Consider the following 26,744-nt stretch of genomic DNA (forward strand, 5'->3'; position numbering starts at 1 on the left):
GTATGGAGCTGCTGACAAGTGGGTATCCAATCAGGCACTACATTTTTCAGCATATTTTGCATATAGGTCAGACTGTGTGACTGAGTTCTGACCAATGGCATGTGGGCAAATGGGATGTGTGTCCCAAACACCTCCCTTCTCTACTTTCCTTAGTATATTTCATTCGCTGGGCTACTTTGGGAGCCGCATATTGAGGATAGTGGAACTGCAGGACTGAAGAAGCCTGGGTCCCTGAATCACTACTTGGGGTAGAAACTCTTGACCAGGAACAACCACAATGAACTGTGGTGTGAGAGAAAGCAAACTTTTATTTTATTAAGTCATTGCAGTATTAGGGTATATATCTTTACAATAGTTAGTGTTGGCTTTGCAACTGCATAGTCATCAACATACTGTAAATAATGAAGCAACAAGAGAGTGTATGGTTTGGCACAATGGTAGACATGGGCCATCTTACCACACTTGTGATAATACATAAAATGCATTTATTATTTTTTAAAGTTTAACTTTTAAGTTCAGGGATATATATGCAAGTTTGTTATATAAATAAACTTGTGTCATGAGAATTTGTTATACAGATTATTTCATCACCCAGGTATTAAGCCTAATACCCACTAGTTATTTTTTCTGATCCTCTCCTTCCTCCCACCCTCTACCCTCCAATAGGCCCCAGTGTGTGTTGTTCCTCTCTATGTGTCCATGTGTTCTCATCATTTAGCTCCCACTTATAAGTGAGAACATGTGCTATTTGGTGTTCTGTTCCTGCATTAGTTTGCTAAGGATAATGTCCTCCAACTCCATCCATGTTCCTGCAAAGGACATGATCTCAATCTTTTTTTATGGCTGCATAGTATTCCATGGTGTATATGTACCACATTTTCTTTATCCATTCTACCACTGATGGGTATTTAGTTTGATTCAAATACATTAAATTTATAATCCAACTCTCCTACAATTAGTTATTTGAGTATTGGCATAAGTTTCTTACACATTTATGGAAAAGTAAAGTTTAAAATTTAGTGCAGAATATTGGTACAATATTATCCCAAACTCGAAGTGGGCTTGAGCTTTTTTAAAGTGCCACAGTAGAAATCATGATATCATGGACAGGCACAGTGGCTCAAGCCTGTAATCCCAGCACTTTGGGAGGCTGAGGCGGGTGGATCACCTGAGGTCAGCAGTCCAAGACCAGCGTGGCCAAGATGATAAAACCCCATCTCTACTAAAAATACAAAAATTAGCCAGGCATGGTGGCAGGTGCCTGTAATCCCAGCTACTTGGGAGGCTGAGGCAGGAGAATCGCTTGAACCCGGAAGGCAGAGGTTGCAGTCAGCTATGGCACCACTGCACTCCAGCCTGTGTGACAAAGTAAGACCCTGTCTCAAAAAAAAAAAAAAAAAAAAGAATGGCCCATTGGATTTCATGAACAAAATGCACAAACCTAATTAAAATTAACAATGAAGGGATTTAATTTAAAGCCATTCATCCTGGAATCTTTTAGAGCAATACAAAGAATTGCTTCAAATAGAAAATTTATATAAAGACCTTTACTGATGTGTGGGTGAGTCTTTTTTATTTTTCTATCCCTGATATCAATCCATCTGTTTCACAAAATACAAACTTTACACAACATATTTTTATGGTACATTTCTGCCAAAATTTTATACACTGCAAACAGGAATCATGATTGCAGATGCATCATAACGGGAACAAATACTCTTATTCGAGGCCACTCTTCACCACCCACTCTGTGTATAGCTGGTAAAGTCATAAACAGTCCTTGGACACTGCAATGTGATCTTTCAATCTGACATAGCTGACGACAATTTTCTGCCTGATTGGGAGCATAATGTCTTAAAGGAAATTTCAGAGCTAGCCTTGGACAAACTGCGCTGTTGGTGACATCTGCCTTATTACCAATAAAAATGATGTATTGTGTAACAGCAAATTACTCAGCAAACAATTCCCAGAGATCAACTTTGCTACGGAGTGTGAAACAGAACTACTCCCTTTCCTGAATGTCAGGAGTTTTACAGAGGAGAAATGACCTACCGACAGTTACTCAGTGGGAAACGTCGCTCTTCAAACAGATATATGATGTTCAACTTTACACAGTTGGTGCCCATGATGTTCAACTTTACACAGTTGGTGCCCATGGCAAAAACAAAGCAAAACCATCAGATCAACTATTTCAGAGCTTACCAGAATATATATATTTATATGTAAATATACATTATATAAATATATCATATTTATATAACTATTTATATCATATTTATACAAATCTGATATATTTATATAACTATATAATAGTTATATTATGACATAAATATATCAGATTTGTACAAATCTGATGTAAATATATCAGATTTGTATAAATATGATGTAAATATATCAGATTTATATAAATGTAATATTTGTATTTATTTATATAAATATAATAATTTATATAATGTATTATATTATGCATAATAAAATATATTTATATAAATATAATATATATTTATATAAATATGTATATATGTATTTTACTTCAGAATACACTTTGGAAATAAAAGCCATGTGCAATCAACAAAGGCTACTTTGAAAAGATGCTATTTCAGCAATTGTTGAGTCTTGAAAAAATATTATGTCTGCAAATGGGTTTGAAATATCCTAATGAAGACAGATTTGAAGTGAAGAAATCTCTAGACTAACTGAGGTATCTCACTGCCCAAACATTGTCAAAATAAAAACCAAGGAACACACAAAAAAAGTATTCAAAATGTTTAAATTTCCTGCTTTGCTAATTTGAGTAGGGTTGGCAATCATCACTAAATAGTTAAACCTGAGCAAATTTATTAATTCTAATAATGCCCACATTAAGTGACTAGGAGCTGCCAGTTCAAACATCTGAAATAAAAGGGTACCAATAATCTTGATCTCATCACCAAATGTGAGTTTGAGTGCTGTCTTTTATTGTTCACTGCCTCTTATTTCTAGTCTGTATCTATGTCAATTTCTGGATATCTCTATTTCTATATCTATATATCTATATCTATCATACTTTACATTTGGCAAAGTAAAATTTTTAGTTTAATGAATGTAGAGAAAAAGTGTTCTTTCTGTAACCTTGGAAATCACTATTATACTCTGTCAAAGACAGTCTTCACATAACCTAGAAGGACTCTGGCCCTTTAACTTTTAACACACTTCCCCAATTAAGCGGTTTAGGCTCCAGACTTTAACAGCTGTCTGCAGCTGTTGAAAAGTGATTTATCATTGTCAGAGTTCGTGACCAAAACATTAAAAGAATTTTTTTTCTTTATGTTTGGCAGGCTAACTTTCATCTATAGTCATTCATCCTCTTTAATGCTTTCTTATTCATAGTAGCAATAAAAAATGAAAGAAAAATACTTTATTGAATAATTTTGAATTTTATTTTCCTCACATGGAACACTCTAATGATTTGTGAAAATCTTTTGTGTAAGAGAATATTACTCTGAAAAATATTTGTTTTGTTTTATGGAGAAAAGTGTGAAGTTTTGCTTAAAAGCCTTTTGATGAAAATCTGATTTTATTCATGTATGGGCAATTCTTTTAAATTCTAAAATGTTCAAGGAAATCTAAAACCATTTCCCTGTTTTTGAAATAGTAAAAGATTTTGTTCTTTTTACTGATGTTGAAAAGGCTTCCACATCAAACATTTAGTGTTTTCATAGTGTTATACTTTGTTTTTAAAAGAAGCTTTTTACCTCAAAAATTGTAAGTGGAATGAACTTGGAAGAATCTGGAACCTCAGGTTCATCTTCTACTGAAGATCGCTTGTCCACTTATCTTGGAGAAACTGAATTGAATGCAGGGATTTTTTTTTTCGCTTCTTACTTTTTTACTTATCTTTCCTATAAGTATTGCCTAAAGGCATTTGGGGTTTAAATACTAACTCATTTTGTTATGCAGCTATTTACTTAAAAAGCATTTCTTGCATGCCCACTGTGTGTCATGCCTTATAGTGGTCCCACAGCAGAAATGCAACCTATGGCATGCCTTTGCACTCCAGGAGCACGTAACCCACATAGCATGTTCATCCCAGATCGGAGGGCCAACAGAGACATTTATGACAAATCAAATTTTTTGTTGTTTACTTTCTCATGGTTCTGTGAAATAAAATGTTCCATTTTACTCTGGAAGAAATGTTAACACTGAATCTCACTGAATCTTAAATCCATGTATATCCTTCCCAACTTTAGTACAGAGAGTTTCAGTATGGATCTCCCTGTACATCCCATTTTTTGTCATGGGCTATAGGAAATAAGATTCAGGAATGTTTTAAATCAAAGCAGGCCAAGTGCAGCAGAGGTATTGGCTACACTTAATCAAAATGTTTTAACTCCTCACCTGAGCTCTCTGGCTGCCTCCCAGACAGCCCTGAAAAGCAGGAGCCAACTGCGCGAGCCCATATGAGTTGGAGCTCTCGGCAACAAATGAAGCGGAAAAAGAAGTCAAACTTGAATGAAAAACCTTCGTGAAGCTCGCCACTGAACCATGAGCAAGGTAGGAACATAGAGGGAAAAATGAAGAGTGTGTTTATAACCATTTATGGCTTTACTGAAAAATATGAGCAAACCCAATTGAATACGATGACTCTTTAACAACTTAGTTTAAGTGACTTATTTTTAGTTTAGCTAGTGGCTTCTCTAAGGGGTAAGAGAGAGATGAGAGAAAGCAGAAGCCTTGTATGTTTAGTTCCTCTGCTCCTGAAGTGTGCCTCTGTCTGCTGGCCTTCCTGAAGAACAGGCAATTGGCCTTTGCAACGTTTTGGCCATAGATCTGTCCTCCTAAAGATAATAATTTGTTTGAGCAACTTCCTGTTTTAAAGACTCCCTGGGGCGTTAGTAGCCCTGAATTATAGAAGAGACAAGACGCCATAAGAATGTTAAAGCTGCAGACTCTGCACTAACCATGCTCTGGAAACCCCTCAGAAAACAGAAGGAACACTAACAGATGCAAATAAAAAACAAAAAACAAAAACAAAAACAAAACCCTCTAATTTTAACTTTCATTTTTCTCCGTTTATTTCCAAGTTAAGATACCACAGGGATTGGCTTCATAGGCATTGGGTAAAGGAAGCAAAGGTCTGGGGAAAAAAAGCAGAGGGGAGGGAGGTAGCAGAGAGAAGCCAGAATCTAGACTCAAGATTAATAATGTCATCACAAGATATCCCTTGACTTCATAGACTGAGGTGAAATCACTTGGTCATTTCCTCTTTCTCATAAAAAGATCAGAACACCTAGGAAACGCTTTCTGTTGTTTATTACCATTGTCTTACAGGCCAATGACCAATTATGAATGGATGGGAGGTTCAGTGGGTTTGGCTGAGAGGAAAAGGAACCTTATCATAAATTTGCCTGTGAGGTCTCATTATTTTAAAAGTTCAGGAAGGCTTCCAGTTTAAAGACAGGCTCATCATGGTAGAAGGCTTTACAAGTTCAACCCGAACACCTGGAGAAATTATGTCCAGGAGGAAAGACATTGGTGCTGCAGGCTTTAAAAAGCTAAAAAAGATTTTTTTTTTTTTAAAAAGACCCCTATAAAATATACCAGAGCAAATGTAGTAAATTTCATCTGTAGTAAATTTCATTCTCTAAGGACCAGCTGAAATGTGTCAAGCTATTTCCTCTTTAAGAAAAAAGAAGGGATTAGAACATTAATATCCTCAAAAAGAACACTTCTCAAAAAAACATATTAAAAGTGACTGTAAGTTTCTGAAATCATGAGAAAATTGCTAGAAAATGCATACATGAACTTTGGTTTACGTATGCTCAGTTGTTGAATATCATCTTGGAAGAAGAAAGTATTTGTAGTTCGATTTCTAAATCAGAGGTTTGTTTTACACATTTATTTTTCTAAAGGCTTACTTCCTTTGACTAACACTCTAAAGCAAAAATTACCTGTGTAACTGAATAAATATACATGAAGAAAAAAGAAAGATTTTATGGGTAGAAAGGTATTTTTCTCAAGAAGGTGACTAAAAGCCATAGTAAGATAACAAGAGACTCTGAGGAGTAATATAGTCCCATAAACCAAAAATCCAAGATCCTCTAATTATACCACAAAATGTTGCCTTCAATCAGAAAGAAGTTCATAAATATATATGCAAGTATTTTGTGCATTCCAAAGAATCCTATAAATATGAGGCCATGTTGTTATTATGGGTCCTCGTATGGAAACAGCCTCTTCTAAGCGAGAGAAACAAAACTCCAATCAGAGTCTGGCAGGGAAATTGTATAGTGAGGAAAGGAAAACAAGGCATGGAATGCTGGGCCCATGCAAGGCAAAGGAAAGGAAACTTATAGTAAAAGTGGAGGGGTAAGACCCTGATATTTAGAAAAAAAAAAAAGGTCTCCTAATTAATGATAATCTGGCTATTACTCCATATGGTAAAAACAAAACCAAAAAACCCAGTTGGTATAGTAAATGTTTTCCAGGGTAAATGGGAAGGAATCTGTTAAACAAAATAAGAAAACATTTAAGGAAACCCATAGAGCAGGGATAAAAGATGTTTTCACCCTCTACATCCACTCCAGTTGATTTATTTTTATGCTAAAGCAGTAGGTTAAGAAAGATTCTGAGGTTGTATCTTAGCTCATCAGGAAAGGAAGCAAAGATCAGCTGATGATGGCTACCTTGGGCAAAGAAAGGGAAAAAGGAATAGAGGTCCAGACTTGAATAAAATGAATGAAATAAGGGTCAACTGAGAGCAGGACTGAGCTCAACCAAATGATGAGCGGCCTATTCTCTGTTTTCTTCTCCAGAACATTGATGAATATATGAGGAATAGCTGAGGATGTGCCGAATTGTGAAAATTTCTGCCTAGAAGCACAAAATCATGAAAAGTTGGCCTGATTGCGGGTGGTGTAAAGTCAGAGACTCAATCTAGCATGAGGCATGTGATAGGATAATCTGTCAGCAAACAGGCTTTCTCTAGGCGAGAAGTGGGTCTATGGCAGTTACTTTCCACTTGCCCCTGCAGACTCGCTCTCCCTTCTCCACCCTGGTGGCCTGCTGACATCCCCCCAAGGAAACTGACTTTTAGGGACTGCCTCCGTGGCTTCTCTTCCCTGTTGCTTCCAGTTGGCTACAAGTCCAGTTCATCCAATAAGAGGTGCCAGCAGGAGGTCAGAGGCAAGGAAGAGAAAGGCGTCAGTTCTCTCTCTGCTAAGCCATAGGTTGGCAGTGATTTTCTTTTCTATAGCTTCGGCTATGGCTCTCTCTGGGTCCTGGTAAACCTTCCCTCTCCTTCCTCTAACGGCTTCCTGCTGTTGCTGGCTATCACGTGCTTCCTTGTGCCTGTTGGCTTCCCATATCTTACAAATAGTTCCTTTATTAAAGTCTCCTCAATTACCCTTTAGAATGTAATATCTTTTATTCTAATATCGGACTAATATAGGTGCCCAGAGATACTTTTCTCTCATTGCCTGGAGCTATAGTAGTAATCATAAGGGCATTAGGAAGCCTTACAACCCTCCCCCTACCCTCATAATTTCCACAGAGCCTCCCCTTCTTTGACAATTGATGTTATCTCAACAAAGTATAAAGGATTCTATAAATGAGAATTCAATATCCTCTTCTTTTCAATAAGATGACCCCTGCCCAACCCACCCCCCACATATAAAACAGCTCATCTATATAAAAATCTGGCTCTATACCCAAGCTTAACAGGATTAGCCATGTCTGTACAGACAGAATTATCTGCTTTCCCTGCCAATGCTCTTAGGCCAATGTAATCAGGTTAAAATTTTCATTTCATTGAAGGAGAAAAGAAATCATAATACATGCAACGTAAAATAAGTTAACACAATAGTATACTGAGTGAGGTTTTAATTGTCGATGCATAAGAGGTGTCAAAGAACCCACATTGTAAAGGGGATTTCAAGTAATTGGAAGCAGAAGTTTCTGCCAGGTCTGGTACTTTGCAACCTCTTCTTAACCACAGCTCCTTCAGACCTCAGTCTATATAAACAGAAGACTAGAAACTGAGGAGAGGAAAAAAGAGACAATTGTTAGAATCACTAGTTGTCGACTTTAAAGGAGAGTGCTAGCCATTTGCCACCCATCTTTGAACAAAATAAGGAGTAGAGGAAGTGCTTCTACCTCTCCAAAGGAAAATGAAAGACATTTGAAGTGAATCACCTGCAAACATTGACGGACCTTCAAGAAGAAAAGAACATCATTTCATTTACCATTGTACAGACGTCACTTTTAATAGTTATTTAGATCAACGGACTGGCTGGTCTCCCCTTTTAAGAAGGGGAGTGGGGTTGGGGGAAGAAAGGAGGACAACAAGAAAGTCAAAGGAAAGGAATATGAACAGCCTGTCCTCAGACCCATGCTGGAACTATCTTACTGGAACCCCACTTGAGAAGACTGGCTGCTTGGGAGTTGCCCCAACACCAAGAGTCTGTGGGGTTTACTGCTGGGGTCAAGAGCTGGAGAGGAGTTGGCAAATAGTAGGGCTATAGCAGAACTCCTATACAGGAAACTCTGCAGTGAGAAACATCCTTCTCCCACTCACAGCCCCCTGAAGAGCCCATCCCTGTGCCCTGTAGAGCCAGCAGATCAGCGTCAGTTCCAGAGAGTGTATCAAGTTGCTGTCAGTGTTATCCAAAGAAGAGGAAGTAATGGAAGGATTATATCTATGGCCAGATAAATAAGACAGCCATGGCCCCATCTTTATCCCCCTCCCTAATGCAACACAAGAACCAGAAAAGTAAAAGAATGATTCAAAATATGAGGCCACTGTCCCTGCCCACTGCAGGGCCCTCCAGCCTAGTGGGAGGGGGGTAGAAGATGAAGCAAACATCAAGTAGGATATGAGTTGTATGCATTAAAGAGGACTTCATGAAAATTGAAAGTGAACACAAAGCAATGAAATGCACTCAAAATCACTAAAGAACAAAGAAAATTTTACAGAGAATATTTGAAGGTGAGGATCGAAGCAAAAAATTAAACTGAATTGAGGCTGATCAAGTTTGTGAACTCTTTGTACATATATGAGATTGTCCATTTTCAGAACTACCTGGAGAAGCTTTCTTTCTTCTTTTGTCCTCTCTTTCCAAACTGAAAGCCAGATTAACTGTTGAGTCACAGAAAAATACCTCACCCTCACCTCACTGTTCACCCTTCCCCAGCCTAAAGCATGGCTGGTGCCACCTTATTCAAGAATTAGAAAATGGCGCTCCCGCTGGGCAGGTGCAGCCCCATAGGCATGCACCCAACTGGGCAGCACAGTGTTGCTATCCCTGTGGCCTCACCCGTTTGAATGACTTTCTTTTCAATATCATAGACTCTAATAAAGACATCTGGATAGAATTCAAAGCCTGTGGGAAATTGATCTTCTGTCAACCTTCATCCACATAAGGTCATCCACAAAGTCACATATGAAACTGTGGAGTCTCATTTTTTTTCTTCCTTTAAAGACATGAGATCCCCTCCGTCACCAACTTGCTTTCCCTTCTCTTCTAGTGAGCTCTCCCTAACAACATGTTGAAATATGTTCAGTAGTTGCAGTCTATTTCCTAGCTCTAAATGTGTTTAGTTGAAACAACTCAATCTTAGATTTTTAGTTGATGTTTGGTGTCAGAAAGATGTTTCAAAGAAAGTGTAAAAGTCTAAGATCATTTTTAATATTCCTCAGTGGCATCTCACTAATCAGTAAATTCCAAATCTTCCCAAAAGTCTAGAGGTTCTACTGGCTTCTAAACAAAACAAGAAACTAGGGAGGATTACAATAAGCTTATATTGCAAAAGCTTCTTCATTCGTTGGTATTCACCTTATGGCAGTTTATATATACTGAAGCATTTACTATAAACATTGGGAACTAAATTATTAAAAAATGAAAAATATTTTATTTTATGAAGCAGCAACTATACTGTCTTTACTTGTATTTTCATTCCACTTTTTTCTGATTTAGGGGTCTGATTCTTTTCACCATTTGTTAAAAATAATGAGCTTCGGTAGAGAGCAACTTTGGAAAGGTGCCCCATATATTTTATCAAGAAATGAAAATCTACCACTACTTACTCCAAACAGCACATGTAAGGGAAATGTGAGATATTTTCAGTCTGAGGGCATTTTGGAGCCATAATAAATATCATAAACCAATTACTTAATTTTATTTGCAGTGCAATGAAGTGATAGTAAGCCAACATCACTACATGTGCCATTGTATTCTGAAGGATATTTTAAGAGACTTTATGCCCAGTGGAACTACAAGGAAATGTTCCACAGCTTGTGCAATTTAGCTAAAGCTCTCCCACATTTTATGTCTCCTAATCCAGCCAAGATATTAATGTGTTTATTGGCTACGTGTGAATGAATTTTTCCAAAAATCCACTAACCAAGGAAACTATAGGTTTCCATTCTTTTTTTGTTCCTTGTGGTTAGAATTTCCCACTGTTGAATTTTGATGATTGTATCACTGTGGTGTCATTTAACATTTTCCTCTGTCCTGTGCAAAAAAGTACTTAGAGCTTGAATACGTTTTTTTTTTGTTTTTTTTTTTTTGTAAGAATAGTTACAAGTGATGCTATGTGCTTCTATCAGTAGGGACATAATTTTGAGTTGGCTCTCTTTTTGTGATGTTGCAACTATTGATGATCATTATTAAGATCCATTAATCAACTAGCATTTTGACAAGTGGTGATATTCTATCATTCTGTCTTCATTTATTTGGTGCAACATTTCTATAAAAACAAATTTCTCTTCATGAACTATGATTACCCTGAGATACAGTTCATATAGAAAAGGTACATTAAATGCTCATTTTTTTCTTTTATTTGTTAATTTACAGACAAATAAGTTTGTTCCCTAGCATCCTCCAAAGATAACTATTACAGGTTTTTCCGTTGAATCACTCTGAACTCAGGGATTTAAACATTTCAATCCATTGAAGTTGTTATTATTAATGTTCAAATTATTCAGTCTTTGGCCAATGACACCATTGTTAAATTATCTCCTGAATCCTTTTGATGCCACCCCAAAAGTTTCTATTATTTCCTTAGTTTCTGATGCAAAAAGACCTTTCCAGTCCAATCTTGTACGTTTTTTTACTCCAGATATTTTCTCAGTACATTCGTGTCAGTCTGGTACCTTTTAGGAACTATAAAATGGTCACTCTTGTTCTTTTTCAAAAGTATCATGGGTATGTTATTGCTAAAATTTGCAGGAGATCAACCAACAAAAATATTCAATTTATGGTCAAGAAAAAAGGCTAGGAAAAATGAGGAAGGCTCTTTTTTAGCATAGTTTAATTACCTCTCAGCCCATTAATGAATATTGGTCTATTAAAGTATTTTTTTCTTAGTCTTCTAATTGCGGGAACTCACGTAGAAAACACTGTGAAAATGACAGCCCGCCCTCCTCCTCCTTCCTGAGTCACCACATGTAGAGATTTCAACACAGTGCTGGTGCTCTATAAAGGCTAAGTATTGTTTTTATTATTATTAACTGGATTCTCAATGCTTTTTTTCTTATTCAAAAAGTATAGAAAGAAAACAAACAGGATTCAAATGAAAGGGGGGAAATGTGCTCCCCAAAGGCCAAGTAAGAGCTGTTTAGAAGCTGCCTCCACTGCTATCTCATTGAAGAGACCTGAAAACTACATTTCCCAGAATTCCCTGCTCCCCATAGTTTCTAGTTTAGATTGTGCCAATGATAAGCACTTAACGGAAGATTGGATGGTGGAAGAACAGAAGAAGCGATGATTCTCTAGAGCCTTTCAGGCAGTACAGGGGCAGCCTTGAGGTTCAGAGTGACTTCTAGGCAGGCTTTGTGAGAATCACTGTGTTGGGGCAGCAAGCTGAGATTGGCTGATTGACAGCAGAAGCTTCCCAGAGGTTCTTGAACTTAGCCCCTGCCAGGTGAGCTTTTGGGAAGGTTGGCCACTGGAAATGACTCTCCTGACCTTCACTCTTCAAGCCTTCTGAATTATATAAGGCTTCAATTCTTTGTATTAGTTCTTTCGATTTGGAATACCTAGAGTTTTGTCTATGTTCCTGACCAAATTCTGGCAGAGTTTATCTTCTCAGCACTACAGATTAAGAATCATAGGCAGAAATATCTCAGGTTTTTCCCTTAAGTAACTGAGGTTTGCAACACTTCCTCTCCTTCCATTTCATATTTAATCCAGGAAGAGAATAAGAAAATAATCATCCTATAGAAAATTTGACTTGAGATATGTGTTCACAGAAAAGAAAAGAAATGCAACTGTGCCTTAACCACATGAAAAGATGCTCAAACTTGCACACAATGAAAGAAACGGGAATTAAAATTATAGTTAGATACAATATTCTCATTTAACATATTGGCAAATATTTAAAGGTTTTGACAAAGTACTCTATTGACAAGGGTGTGGGGAATAGACATCTACATATAATGTTGATAGGAAGACAAAATGTTAGAACCCCTACAGAGGAAAATTCAGCAAAATCTAAGAACATTTCATAAGCATTTATCCTTTGACCTGGTAATATTTTCAAAAACTTATCTCAAAGATACGTAAGCAAACATACAAAAATAAATATACACAAGGCTACTGATTACAGCATTCTTTGTAATAGGGAGAAAAAAACTAGACACTATCCAAGTATCCATCACTGAGAGATTGCTTGAGCAACCTATGCTACACATATGTACATTGAAGTTCTATGAAGTTGTTAAAAGGAGTAAGAAGTATCTCTATAAACTGTTACTGGGTGATGAACATAGAGTATTTTAAGTTTAAAAAAAGTAGCAAACTGTGTGTATACCATGCTATCATTTATTGAGAAAAAGAATACAATTTGATTTTGTAGATTTGACTTTATAACTATGTATATATTTCGCATAATTATAAGACAAATTAAATTGATACATTTTTAAAATCCCTAAAAATTAAAAATAACATAAAACAAGTGAACCAAACTGTGTAACAAGTTGGTAGCATAACCACACAAAGAGGCAGTTTTGCAAGTGAATTTGTTACACAAGTACTTAACTTACCTCATGTCTATGGTATATCTAAAAGAAGAAATTTAAATATTAATCTTTACAGTAATTATATTCTTGATACTATATTCTGAGACTGTTTTGAGTATATTATAAAACAAAGAAAAAATGAATATTTTTTATTGTCATCATTGAGAACCAAGATTTTTGTAGCGTGATAAAGGAGGTCCAGATGCAACTCTGATAGAGTTAAGTAAAATCCCTAAATCTCTGAATTTGAATTGGAGGTATCAATGTTACCTAATGATTTACACACACAGACACACACACACACACACACTTCCTAGTCTGTTCACTGAAAAAGCCTAGGAACAACGGCCAACAGAGGAACAATGAGTGTCCCTAGTGCATAAATTGTGGCCTCCAAATATCTTTTTCTTTTTTTCTAAAAAGAACTAATGCTCCTTAGAGAAATAAGCTGATTTTAGTTCTAGGGCATACAATGAACAAAATGAGACTACTACATCTCATCATAACTAAAAAGCAAAAATGCTATCTAGTGTCTTGTCAAAACGACCAAAGTACCAACTTTAAAAGGCTTCCCTGGCCGGGCATGGTGGCTCGCACCTGTAATCTCAGCATTTGGGGAAGTCAAGGAAGATGGATTGCTTGAACCCAGGAGTTTAAGACCAGCTGGGCAACATGGCAAAACCCTATTTCTATAAGAAACACAAAAAATTAGCTGGGCATGGTGGTGCACTTGTAATCCCAGCTACTGATGAGGCTGAAGTGGGAGGATCACTTGAGCCTGGGAGGTTGAGGTTGCAGTTAGCCGTGATTGTGCCACTGCACTATAGCCTGGGTGACAGAGTAAGACTCTGTCTCCAAAATAAATAAATAAATAAATAAATAATAAGTAATTAAAGAATGTAAAAAGGCTTTCCTTAGCCAAGGAAGAGACAACTGAGCATCAAGAAGAGTAACAGCAATGGATTGAAACATATCAAATACTTTTAAATCCTCAAGATCATATCGATTCTAAAAACAACAAAGAAAATTCACATTAATGGACTTTTGAGGAAAATTGGTACATGAAGAATGAATGCCCAGTAAATCAAGGTCCTTTTCCACCTTAAGCAAGTCGACTTTTCTGCCACATTGCCTTGCTATGAGGCTTCTTTCTGGACATTTGCTTTAGAATCCAGAGTTCCATCAGCCTCCTCTCATTACACATCTAGCTATTACTGTCCCCATCTATTAATACATACACAGAAGCCTTCATCTTTTATGCTATTTAGTTCTCAAGGAGACACAAGCAGACTCCAGAAAACAGTATCTGATTAATGTTTATTGAAGACCTCCTGTGTGTCCAAGACACTTATCCCTAGAGATACAGTAAAAAGCAGGCTGAGTCCCTGCCATGGAGAAGCTTTTATTCTGACAGAACCAAGTTTTACATGCAGGAGCAAAGAAGGGGATGAAGGTGAGGTAGGTGGTCAACTGGCAGATGATTCTGACTATAATGCGTGCGATAAAGGAACTCATAGCACATGAGATGGAAGCAAGAGGGAGGTACTGTGAACATAGGTTTCCATGGCTATTGATTTCTCCTTATTAAATAAACCTTTAACAAAGTATTAACATTATGCATTTTAAATGTTGTGTCTCTTTCTCTTTCACTCAGTTCAATTTTGTATTGAACAAAACCTGGATTATTCATCTCGTCACCCTATGGCTTCAGCACACGTGAATGTGAATACCCCAGCATAATAGAAGCTCCATTTAGTAACATACTACTTGAGTGTAATGACTCTTTTCCTCTGAGAATTGGTTTTGAAACACAACCAAACTTATTCAGAGGAAACTCATTTTGACTGTAATGGCTACATGTGTAATGAGATTAGGCTGACAGAACTCTGTTCTTTTGATTTCTTTTTTACAGACTAAAATATATCAGATTCAAATGTCTTTTTTTCTCAATCTGAGAGTAAAATAGGAATAATTTGTGAGCCAGTGGTGGTTTACAAGTGTACAAAGCTTGTAGTTTTATTCTCTCCACACAAAGACTGCTTTTATTTCAAATAGAATGCTCTAGCTTGGGAGTATCAATTCTAATATCTAAATCTCCAGGTAGAGGCATTTCCCTGCCCAGGAGTCTAATAAGCATGCCAGAAAACCACATGGAGCAGAACGCTATTGTGCCTCATGCTAACCTGGGACCATCGTCCTGTTAATTTCCTGGGGCTCATGTGTGTTTTGTTAACTTATCAATTCAGCAATTTCTGCTTATTTCAGGCTTTACCATATATGTCAGAATAATGGAACACGGGTGGCATTTTGTAGGCGGAAGGGGATAGACTTGTCAGAAACAGGTCCCTGGGTTTCTGAAAATGGGCCCTGCAAGAATTCATCTTAAATAACAAACTCTGGTGGCACTCTATCATTCTAGGCTGAAATGTTTCTGCTTTCTTAAAGTCCTGTATGATTTTATTTAGAGTGTGTTACATACATACACACACACACACACACACACAGAGACTAATTATCTGAACACATCTCTGTACTCTTTTGGAACATATAGTTTGCATAATTCATTTTGGCTTTGATCATATACTGCCTTGCATTCTTAACAGTTTCATGTCTGTAAATTCTATTTATTACCCTAGCATAGAGCACTTAAATCATGGAGGAATGAGATTAGGTGTGTTTATATCTGTCCTCCTTCCCCCTACTCCAGTTCCCAAAACATTCCTTTGTATATAACCATGGTAACCATAGCTAAAGTCATACAATAATTGAGCCAGGTAGCCGGGTGCGATGGCTCATGCCTGTAATCCCAGCACTTTGGGTGGCCGAGGCAGGCAGATCATGAGGTCAAGAGATCGAGACCACCCTGGACAATATGGTGAAACCCCGTCTCTACTAAAAATACAAAAATTAGCTAGATGTGGTGGTGTGCACCTGTAGTCCCAGCTACTCTGGAGGCTGAGGCAGGAGAATCACATGAACCCAGGTGGCAGAGGTTGCAGTGAGCCAAGATCATGCCAGTGCACTCCAGCCTGGAGACAGAGAGAGAGAGACTCCGTCTCAAAAACGACAACAACAAAAACAAAAATTGAGCCAGGCGTGGTGGCTCACACCTGTGATCCCAGTTATTTTGGAGGCTAAGGCAGGAGGATTTCTTGGGGTCAGGAGTTTGAGCCCAGCTTGGGGAAGATAGTGAGACCCCCAACTCTTAAAAACATTTAGAAAAGCTTAGCTGGGCGTGGGGCATGAACCTGCAGTCCCAGCTACTCAGGAGTCAAAGGCAGGAGGATCTCTTGAGCCCAGGAATTTGAGGTTGCAGTAAGCCACAATCATGCCACTGTAACTTTAGCCTGGGCAACAGAGTGAGACCATGTATATATATTAAAAGTAATGGCAAAAACTGCAATTACCTTTGCACCAACCTAATGTATGTATAGATGAGACTGCATATATATAAAATATATATAATATATAAAATAATTGTTATCCACATCATTATTAGTAATAATTCTCAATTATTACATCATGCTGAACTGGGTGGTTTGCATTCATCATCTCCTTATTTTCTTACAAACCTGTCATATGTTTTAGGTGCATATTAAATTTATAATAAAATATTTCAAACACTCAAAAAATAATAGAAGCCCATGTGCCCAGCATCACTAATACAGTTGAATCCCCAGTTACAAGCATTTAAATAATAATGATGCTGAAGCTCACAGAGGGTACAGTAACTTGCAAAGATTTTACCTTTAATAAGAACCTGCTTCTAACTGAAATTGATGGGACTCCAAAATAAAAGGCAGATGACATAGAAATGACCAAATGTAATGGTGGTATGGTTCCTGAAAGGGCTAAAGCAATTTCTAAAACTGTGTGACCTGTAGCCAGAAGTTGCTTATGAGTTGTGAAAATCTTGCCCAGGATTTAGAAGAACTTATTCCACAGTCATCCCAGAGGGCCTCATTGATCACCCACTCCTTCCTCTTCCTTATTATCTCACGGTTTGGTGATTTTTATAGCATGTTTTTCTTATTTTCCATGAAACATTTATGAGATCCCACCACTTTAAAATGTTGCCCTAATTCCAGAAGGCAAATGTAGAATCACTAGAAGTGAAACACTCGTTTCATTTTACCAATGCTTCAGATACACAAATGCAAAAAGAATTGGAGTTTTTGCTTGGAAAATGTTAGACGTTTGGGGGAAATTATCTTAAGATTTGCAATATCTCCAGGCAACAAAATTCAACTGGAAAATCCTATGAAAAGGGTCTTTCTAGTAGGAGTTTTCAGAATCTTGACTATGACTGAAAATGCCACAGAATAATTAGAATGAAAATTATTTCAATACTTGTAGGATTGACTGGAAAATGTAGGACAAGAAACCCACAATATTTCAAAAACTTAGGACCTCAGAAGTGTTTTAGATAATCCTAAGGAAAATGTGTCTTGTTGAAGAAAATACTTGCATTTTCATAGCAATTCTTTTAAACTTGTATCACTATCACTTAACCTTACCAGACCAAAACACTGATTACTGTTATTCCAAATGTGTCTTCCTAAATGAATAACCAGGCCTTACCAATTTTTCAACTGTGTGAAAATTCACTCCACAAGTAATAGTTTCTCAATCTGTCAGTGAAAATGATGTGTTTTTCTAATAGACTATCTGCTTTGCATTTATCATATTCTCGATTTCCTTTAACTTATTCTTCAAATATTCATTTATTAAATTGATATCTGTTGAATACCTACTACGTGCCATGCATTATACTAGAACCCAAGTGAAATATACAGAAGAATTAGTATTGGTCCCAAAATTAAGGAGGTTGCTAGGGAAGATTAGGTATGCCCTTATCAGCTATGATACAAGAAATAAAGGGTTAGGTATCAAAAGAGAGGTATAGATACAATTTTATATAAGATCAAAGGACGGAGAAAGAACTTTTTTCTATTATAAAAGAGATAAAGAAAGCTTTTTGGAAAAGGTAGAATTTAAACCTGGCTTTGAAATATTGATAGCAGTTGGACCTGTGGATCTAGAAGGGTATTGCAACCAAGAGAAAATATAAATAAATGTGTAGAGGAAGAAAATGTGAAGCATGTCATGGCTCAATGTAGAATATGTCAGACAGAGCAGGCAGTAGGGAACTGGATGGAGAAGGTAATTATAGCCAATCCCACCAAACCTAGACAAGGGCACACAATCCTTCTTATAAACTTTGAATGCCATGCTAAGGAGTCCACACTTCCTTCCTTTATGCACTGGGGTTGACATGTTTCAGTAAGACTGCTGAGGGATGTGTGATGGGCAGAGCAAGACTAGACACAGGAGACCAGTGAGTAGGCATTGTCTTTCTTTCAAGCAAGTGGTAATGGACACTAACCCTACAAAAGTGTTTGGAAAAGTGGAAAAAGATGAGGCCAAGCTAGAAATAACAGTAAGACTGTGTTATACTTAGGAAAATTGTGGCTTTTGCAGGAGGGAGGAAATAGGAAAGATTAACTAAAAATTAAAGATATCTTGGCTGTTTTAAAACACTGTGGCCGGAAGGATGATAATGCCATCTACAGAAGCATAGAATACTGAGCAAAAAAAAAAATTTGGACAGAAATATAATTAGGATTATTCCAATGTTAGTGAATGTCAATGCTTGGCAGTATACGTAGCCCTGGTAGGAGCAACAGACAACTGGTTCTCACCCAAAATATATTCTCCCCTTCTTCCTTGACAACAGAGTCTAGCAGAGTACAGGGCCAGGTAGCTAAAGACTCCATGTCTCAGCCTTTCTTGCAAGTTAGGTGTGGCTACTTAAGTCAGAGTGATGATGTGAGCTAGAGAGATGAGCACTCTAGGGCTTAGTCTTAAAAGACTGCTCATGCACCTTTCCATTTTCTTTCTTTTTCACATGCTATCCAGCTGTGGCCATACAGGTGTAGACACACTTTGTGACATCAGAGCCACAAATTGGGAAAGGGCCCTTGGTTCCCTGAATGACTTTGTGGAGAACAGGTGCTCTGCCATCTTGTAAAGTAAGAGAAAAACACACTCTTGCCTCATTGAAGCCATTGCATTAGGATAGCAGCTTAACCTTCATTTTAGCTAACATAGTGGACATTTAATACATATATATTGAGTAAGTGAAAAAACAAATTAATGAATGAGTTTATGACCAAAATAGAAAATTAAAATAAAGATATCCAGAAGCCAATGGAAACAAATGTTCAGAGGCTAGAAATGCACTTAAAGCTAAAACAAAAGATTTGATATTTACCTGCATAGATTAATAGTTGGGACTGGATGATATTATCAATAAACAGAAGAGGAGGAGGCAGAGGACAGAAATAATCCCAGAGACAGAAGTGGAGGGGCCAAGACAAATTCCTGCAGACTGTATTTATATAGGGAATGGCAGGTGGAAGAAGACACAGAAAAGGCACAGTAAGAAAACCAGGAGAGATAAATAAGAGTCATGCAAGCCAACATGAGTGTCGAAGAGAGATGCTCCAAGAAATTGGGAGGATCACATCAGGGGTCTGAGTAGGAGCTCAGAAACTGTGGTCTGTGAATGTGGGCAATCATCCTTCCAGAAGTTTGGCAATTGCCTGAAGGAGAAATGGGAAATATGGGAAAGTTAAAGAGAATGACAGGATCAAGAGAGACTTGGGTTTGGATGGGAAATAAATAGCATGCTGGCAGGCTAAAAGGAAGGGACTTATGAAGAGACAGATATAAACAAATATTAGTGGGGGTGGGTTGGGGGCCAGTTAATGGATTCCGCAGTGTTTCAGGATGGGAACAAGGGATTAAGTAGAAGGATTAGAACGGAATAGGAGGTATGATGTGGAAGTGGGGGAGAAGTTGGATAAAGATGCAGGGAAATTTTGAGACTAGGAAGTAAGAAGGAAAGCTGAGGGAGTTTGGCCTCTGACATTCCTTTTTTAATCCACCCACAAGAACAAGGCTTTCTACAGTATTCCCTATAGTGTTCTACATGTTCTTGGCAAACTGACATTCAGCTTATGTCTACCAGCACAAAGCAGTTTGATTGCTGTATCAAGGCATGAGAATAATAACGCCGATTTGTGTGTGCTGTTCCCCTCTCATAACAAAAAATAAAGCAAGCTTTACTAAACTCGTTCCTTTCACTTTCCTCCAAGATAAGAATTAAATGTTTACTTTTATATTTATCCACTGACTGTGTTGTCTTAGCATTAATTACTAAAGATAAGTGTCATCATTTGGGTTCAATTACTTTTGACTGCTTGTATTATAATTTAGTTGAGTCCACAAGATTTGTTTTTTTAATTTGACAAGTCTTTAGATATTTATCTTTGCTTCAACATTATCGTCTTTTCCTTCAGGCAAGTTCTGCATTTCTTAGTGGCATTGTTAGTAGAGAACATTAATCACAACTAGCAGGATGTGCACAAATATTTTTACCTAAGAAATGGCCAGGCACGGTGGCTCACACCTATAATCCCAGCATTTTGGGATGCTGAGGAAGGGGAACCTCTTGTGCCCAGGAGTTCGAGACCAGCCTGGGCAACATGGCAAAACCCAGTCTCTACAAAATAAAAAACAATTAGTTGGGTGTGGTGGCACACTTTTGTAGTCCCAGCTACTCTAGAGGCTGAGGTGAGAGGATCACCTGAGCCGCGGAGGTCAAGGCTGCAGTGAACTGTGATTGAGCTATTGCATTCCAGCCTGGGTGAGAGTTAGACCCTGTCTCAAAAAATAATAATAATGATGACACCAAATAAGAAAACACTATCAAGCAGGTCCTAAAGTAGAAACTGAAAAAGAAAAATGCACTTTTGTGTACCATATTTTCAGACCTTTGAACAGCATGCACCTTAGCTATGATGTTTATCCATTATGAAGGCCAGATGGAGAGATGATCATTTACTTTTTCACAGTATTACAACAAAAATAATAAAATTAGTATAGAAGGTTAATTTCCATGTATTTGATGGTTAAAAGTGCAGAATGTCGCTTATGGGTCCATTAGATGTTAGTAATATGTTCTCATATAAACTCACAATCAGACCAGTGGCTTCTGAAACTATAAAGTTGACTATAGCAGGAGAGCTCAGTCAGAAAACTCAAAATGATAAAGTAGAAGAAGATGCAATATTCTTAAGTGGAGTAGGATTTGAAGTCAGAATGCCTATGGTTCACTTGTGTGAGTTTTCTCTGTGTTTTACTTTTCTTGTCTGTCTACAGGGACTTATTTGTGTGATTAAGCTGTAGCTTATTTAGAAGCATTTTCTTTACATTGTATGAATTCCATTTAGTCATTCACTTATTGACTCATTCAACAAGTATTTTCTGAGGAACTAGTAAGGGCCAGGTCCTGGGCTAGGCTCTGAAGTGGTCAACAGGTTGCTAAGAGCAAGACTTGAATGGCCTTCCCTAAAAGGCACTGAGGAGCAAGCGATAAAATTTGCCTTTGAGGGAGACTGTCCTGACATAATGACAACTACAACCAGAAGACAGACTTCTTTCCTTCATGATGGCATGTGCTCCATTGCATAAAATTTTAAAAATGCAATTAAAAAAAAAGTATTTAGTATCTAGTTGTATCCCCTGGGGCAGCCATATGTCCTGGGTTTTCTGGAATAGACCTGATTTCAAGTTCCATGTCCCGTTATTCCTTAAAGTACACTTGTACCTATCAGGCTTGTCCAACGATGCCAACTGAACTCCTTCAAATGCCCAAGGAGAAGGGGAGACCTTGTCAGCTTAAAGTTCCATGTAGGCAGACTCCATGTCTTATTACAAAAAGAGAGGCAAGAATTGTAACAGTAAAGCAATCACGGGAAGCAGCACAGTGGGTGGGTTGCTGGAGAACAAAGGGCAAAATGAGGGGCTGGTAAGATCCCACCATGGGGGCATCTGTAGCCAGAACACCAGTGATTTTCTGCCATAAAGTTGAAAAGTACTGTTTGGCCCAATCAATGGTGAGATGAAAGTAATATATTAATGGTAATCATGTAAATGACTTACTTGATTACATAAATTATTCAGTTAACTGAGTGGAGAGAAAGGAGTGGAGTTAGAGCCAGTGCGCACATCACCTGGGCACCCAAATAAGTCGTTGTTCCACAGTGTACTCAGCCGTGACGTGCGTGGGCAGAAATATTGATAACCGCTGCTGAGGTGACAAAGGACAAGAAGGATTTTTTAATGCAGAGACAGAGATGGTGAAATTTGCATTTCAGAATGGTCTCTCAGATATTAGAGGAGGGCAAGACCTGTTAGGAGGCAGCTGAAATAGTCAGATGAGAGATGAGGGATGATAAAGAGCTGAATTAAGGCAGTGGTAGCTGATATGAAATGTAGAGGACAGATTGGAAAAATAGGAAGTGTCCCCCCTCCGACCTCATGTCCACCCAGAACCCATGAATCTGATGCTATTCATAAATAGCATCTTTGCAGATATAATAAAGTTAAGATGAGGTCATACTGGATTGGGTTGGGCCCTAAATCCAATATGACTGTTGTTCTTATAAGAAGATGGAAATTTGGACACAGAGACAAAGACCCAGGGAAGAAAGCTATGGGTCAACAGAGGCAGAGATTGAAATGCTGTGGCTGCAAGTCAAGGAAAGCCAAGGATTGCCGGTAACCACTTGCAGCTAGGAGGAAGCAAGGGCAACCCCTCCCCTATGGCCTTCACAGAGAGCATGGCCCTGCTGATGCCTTGATTTTGAACTTCTAGCCTCCAGTGAAGAAATACATTTGTGTTGTGAAAAGTTACCAAGTTCATTGTAATTGATTACAGCAGCCCTAGGAAACTAACTTAGGAAGTAAAATAGCTAAGACTTAGTGATTGTTTAGATAGGAATGGAGAGGGAGAATGTTAAATATGGGGAATGAATGGATGCAGTGAAATCCACTGAGCAAGAGCATGGAGTGGGGATCAGCAAACTACAGCCCTCATTTCAAATCTGCCCTCTACCCATCTGCCCTTCACATTTTTGTTGAAGTTTTATTGGAACACAGCCACATCCACTAGTTTATGTATTGTCATAGCTGTTTTCCTGCTACAATACAGAATTAAGTAGTTGTGGCTGAAACCTCATGGCTTGCAAAGCCTCAAATATTTATCATCTGGTCCCCTGCATAAAAAGAATTTCTAGCTCCTTAACATAGAAGACAAGAAGGTTTAGGGCTCTGATAAATTCAAGATCTCTACTAAGACAACTGGGTAAATATGTTGTGGCATCAACTGGAAATAAACTCATGGAAATATTTTAGGAAATCCTACACCGTTTTGCCATATCACTGGAAAAACAAGTCTATAAAATAAAAATGGCACTACTGACATTATTAGTCACTGCCCCAGAACAGTTGATAATTTGCTTCATTGAAAATGGGAAAGGAAGGGATAAACCAGGATGTACCTCCTCCAAAAGCAAACAAAGCACTTCAAGTCCTTCTGGTACCATTTAATTTCTACCATATTTTTCTTCCCTAAAAGGCAACCATTGTAGAGCCTCACTGTTGCCTGCAGCAAAAAAAACATTCCATGATGTTGGGCTGGCCAGTCTAACTATAATTTTCTTATTTTCTTTCTCCTTCCTTCCTTTCTTCTTTTTCTGAGACAGGGTCTTACTCTGTCACCGGGGTTGCAGTGCAGTGGCAAGATCATGGCTCACTTCAGCCTCAACCTCCCTGGCTCAAGGGATCCTCCCACTTCAGCCTACAGGAACATGCAACCACAGCTGGCTAATTTTTGTATTTTTGTGGAGACATGGTTTCACCACCTTGTCCAGACTGGTCTCCAACTTCTGAGCTCAAACAATCCACCTGCCTTGGCCTCCCTAAATGCTGGGACTATGAGTGTGTAGCACTGCACCAAGCCCAGTCTAATGATAATTTTCTAAACTGTGAAGTGGTCATTGAACACATTAAGATTTCTTCTCCCTACTACTCTAGTATAAAGCAGCGCTTCTCAGCCTTTCCCACTAAGTATCTCCAGTGGCAGAGAGGGCCACATGGATCTCAAGCCTGGACCATGGCCAAAAGTGATGCACAGCAGGCTCGGAATTTCTTTGAAATCTCATGTTTCATATTTAAAATATTTTTTAAATTGTGGTTCTATTCTGTAATAATTTTGTTTTAATATGAAACCATTTATAAATGAAAATTGATGTCCAGTGAAGGTATTCTATGTAAAAATCTATGGCTTTGGACATTACCAAGTAAATTTAGGAGGGCTGTAGCACTGGTGCCTTGGAAATACGTTTTTCTACACAGTGCTAGAAAAATGAATGTAACTTATTACTCAAGAGAAATTGCAGACAGACTAGAATCACAGACCCAAACACAAGTTGACAAAACTATTTTTGTCAGAATAAGAAAGTTTTACAATTACTTCTAAGGCCTTGTCTTGAAACTCATAGTAACCAAAAATTGTATCTGGATTATCCCAAACTGTCTGCTGTATCTTTGACTAAGGACTTCTGACTGCATAACCACCCACAACGCTAAAGAACAATGACAAATACAAATGCGCTGGATCAATCTGCCACTAAACAGTCAAGATCATGCTGGACCACGGTCATGGACATGTTAACATTAAACTCTCTTCTATCTCTGTGGCAAACCATGTCGCACAATTATTCAAGATTAGAGATATGTATCTTAAATTTTCTATGGAGAAACTGCCAGAGAGGCGAAAGCTATCCCAAATAATAAGCATGAGTTACTATGGCCACAAAAAAATTCCATTGCAGACAAACTGCATTGGCTGAAGGTGACTATTGCATTATCTTGGTATCTGGAATTTCTTGGCTTAAAAGGAAAGACAGAAAGCATCATTACTTTATCAAAGGCACATTCTTTTCCATGAGAGTGAATTAAGACTCCATGTGAGTTTTGCAGAAGGAATTTGTGATTCTGATAAATAGTTTAAAGTGGTTCATAGAGTTTCTCCTTCCATCTCAGACTTAAGATACTAAAATGAAGTCATGGGCCACTTATCCACAACACACAGATTCCCAGGCACATTGTTTTTGACCATCATCAATTGAATTTCAGGACTTTGTGGGTAGAACCTTACCTCTGTTGTCACCCTCATAACTTACCTTTGTGGAGCAAATAATTAGCCAGCTGAGACAATGCTACAGACTTATGGATACCGTGAAGACAATTATAAGAAATTGATGCTACATCTCTCTATATGTGAATAGAAAAAAATTTTTGCTGGGATTTATATAAGCAAATTCCTTGCTTGGTTAACGCTCTGCAGATTTATGGGAGGCTGAGTGTATAAGACAAGAACATATCTTAGCTGCTGCTTTATTCACTAAGTTTGCCCGTTTCAATTACAAAAAAAGGTTTTGCTAAGAACTATGGAACTATAAGGGTTTGTGCCACTATCGTTGAAATTAAATTCTTTGCTGTAATTTTTGCTCAGGAAAATAATTTTCTAGATGAAAGTGCTCGAGAAAGAAGTGAGATTTGCCCTGACTGAGTCAGGAAAAGACATATTCTTCATGCCAACAAGAAGCAATAGAAAATAAGAAGGCCCCTTATGCAGAAGCTCGCTGCAGTCTCTCAACCTGGACTCAAGGTGAAGCAGTGGTCTGGCTGCGGGAGCAGTCTAACCTCAGGGACAATGAAGGTTCTAGGACCTAGAGAGAAAAGGAATCTTTGATATAGGAGTTAGTAAGAAATTATTTAGGCAGCTAGTAAGGGTAAAAGAGTTCTCAGTGGAATTTCCTTTAATAAAAAGCAGCCCCCAAATCATTTCTTTTCTAATAAAAAGCAGCCTGAAAAATCAAGCTGCAAGCATAGATAAGCAAGCTGGAAGCCTGCATAAGTAAATGCCAGTAGCTGTACTTGGAAGCCAGAGACATCCAACGTGGAGGATATCTCCTCCCTTTTCTTGGTAGCCATGTCTGCGGTTGTTACGTCGCCGGGCTGGTAAACTCCATTTACATAATAAAAGATTCGCGGGCTATGCAAATGGGACACCTGGTCAAACCAACCCCCTATGCCCTATGTAAATCAAACACCACCTCCTCAAGTCCCTCTATAAAATAGACCGCATCTTGTCCCAAACATTGAAGCCCGCTTGAGCGCTCTGCTTTCTCTGCACGAGGAAGCTTACTCTCTCTCTCCTTTCTTTTGCTTATTACACTTTATGTCTTAAACCCACTCTGTGTGTGTGTCCCCATGTCCTTAATCTTCTTAGCACCAGACAAGGAACCTCGGGGATTTCCCCAGACAACAAAGCCACTTCATTTTCACAGAGCATCAGCAACCCCTTCATATGCTGAGTACGTATTGAATGAACACATTACTTAATCTAACAGAACATCCTAGCCATTCACAAAACGTGAAAGAATATGATTGTGGTTTTGATGTTTGCATGGACATGCATTAGGGAGTATGAGATTGAATCCTGCCCAGAAGCAAAGCTGCTCTCCCTCTAACCAGCATGAGAAATGCACAGAAAAGTACCTACCGTGTATGAGGAACAAAGCTCACCTAATCTTGAAAACCAAGATTTTACAAGGGAATAATTTAAGGCTCCCCAAAACTCATTCATTCACCAGTTACTTACTGAGTGCTTATTATGTGACCACAGCAAAGGCCCTGCTCTCATGGAGCTTATATTTTGACTGGAAGAAACTGCTAGGACTCAAATATATAAAGAATATATCCAGTTGAGATCAGTGCTCTAAAGAAGAATGAAGCAGAAGGAGTAGAGACTGGAAGGGAGGAGAAAGGA

This window comes from Hylobates moloch, unplaced genomic scaffold, assembly GCF_009828535.3.
Source record: "Hylobates moloch isolate HMO894 unplaced genomic scaffold, HMol_V3 SCAFFOLD_9, whole genome shotgun sequence".
NCBI classification, from domain to species: domain Eukaryota; kingdom Metazoa; phylum Chordata; class Mammalia; order Primates; family Hylobatidae; genus Hylobates; species Hylobates moloch.